The following is a 1,654-nucleotide window of genomic DNA, read 5'->3' on the forward strand; positions in this document are numbered from 1 at the left end:
CGAGCGAACCGCGGCGTGCGCAGCGTTTACGGCGTTAGAACCCGAGCAGCGGTGTGCGGGCGACTTCAGCAAACTGCGATTGCGGACTGGTCGACATGCCGCAACCACCGACTAGAATCACCGGAGAGTGGACCACACCGGGAGACAGTCATTTGCGGCGCTACACAATCGCGCCGGCACAAGCAGAGACCAAGCCCACGTCGGCGAAGGACATCGCTGGGCTCTCGCTGGCGGGCGGACAATCACCGCCAACAACATCCAGAAGGTCCCTTCCGGAGCTGGCCAAGGTGCTGAAACGAACCCTAGAGCTTTCCCACAGCAGGAAGGAACTCGCTCTCAACGAAGAAAAACGCGCCCCACAAAGTAAGAATTCGGACGGGTATGCGTCACCGACGCCGGGTAGCAGCCCGCAAATACTCTAGGACCGCTAACGATCGGACACCTACGCGGCCCCGCACTCCTTAACAAAAACACGATGCAGCAGCCTTCCGGACAGCCGTTTCCGCCAGCCGCGACCGGCGGACTAGGAGTCCCGACATCGCACGTCTATTGGCCACCCACAACGGAGTCGTACCCATTCCAGGTCAAGGAGGAGAGGGGACGATTCCCGCAGGATGAAAGACGGCGCCTATGGTGCGGTATGCTCGGGAGATTGATATGGAGCTGCCCGACAGAGTGTTTCGACCACGCCGGTTCAACGGGCAAAACCCGGAAGCCTGGATAAGTAAAATGGAGCTCTACATGATGGGTATCGGAGTTCCGGAACATCGTAGACTATTTTGGGCGTTAGCGTGTTTCGAGAACGACTACGTAAATTGGTACAACTACTCGCTGGGCGCCTCGGCGCCAAAGGACTGGGAAGGACTGAAGTACCTGATGCGCAGGCACTTCAACGCTGTTAACGAAAACAAAGCACGCGCTCGCCTTGCAGAAGTAAAACAGACAGGTTCGGTGCAGGACTACTTGGAAAAGTTTAAAAAGGCCGTGACAAAGTGTTTGGAAATGGCAGAAGCAGAGAGAACGGAAGCATTCATCAGAGGACTCCGTGCGGAATGGCGAAGGGCCATCGCAGGCTGGGAAGCCACAAGAATGATCGACGCGCTCAGTAAGGCACTCGCAATGGAGGAGGTTTAGAACGAGGCGAATAGGGCACACCGCCGCAGGTCACCACGAAGAGAAGACCGAAGCAGCCGGAAGCACGAGCGGAAAACTCGCTCGCCATCCTCGAGCGACAGCCCACAGCTCAGGGGCAGAAGCCGGGAAAACTCCAGAGAGCTTGAGAAGGGCGCTGAACGCAGTCGCAACGATGGAAGAGACCGCCGCGGAATGCGAGACCGTAACGGCGACTCTGCGGAGCGCAGGAGCGCAAGCCGCAACTGGAGCCGCGACAGAAGCAGCGATACCAGCGGATGGCGAAGTGAGAGCGAAAGGATAAGAGCCAGCGAAGAGCGGGACCGCAGTGGCAGGAGGAGCAGCAAGGACAAGGACGACAAACAAGAGAGAAGCTTTAACAGGAAGCGTGAGAGAGGGGAAGGAAGCAGTCGAAAGGAGAAAGACAAGGAGACGAAGTGCTACAACTGCGGTACTCCAGGCCACTTGTCAGAGCGGTGCGCTCCGACGCGTAATGTACTCTCTTTCCTCCTTTCCCTTATTA

Source organism: Cystoisospora suis, assembly GCF_002600585.1.
Source record: "Cystoisospora suis strain Wien I chromosome Unknown contig_2222, whole genome shotgun sequence".
Lineage (NCBI taxonomy): Eukaryota > Apicomplexa > Conoidasida > Eucoccidiorida > Sarcocystidae > Cystoisospora > Cystoisospora suis.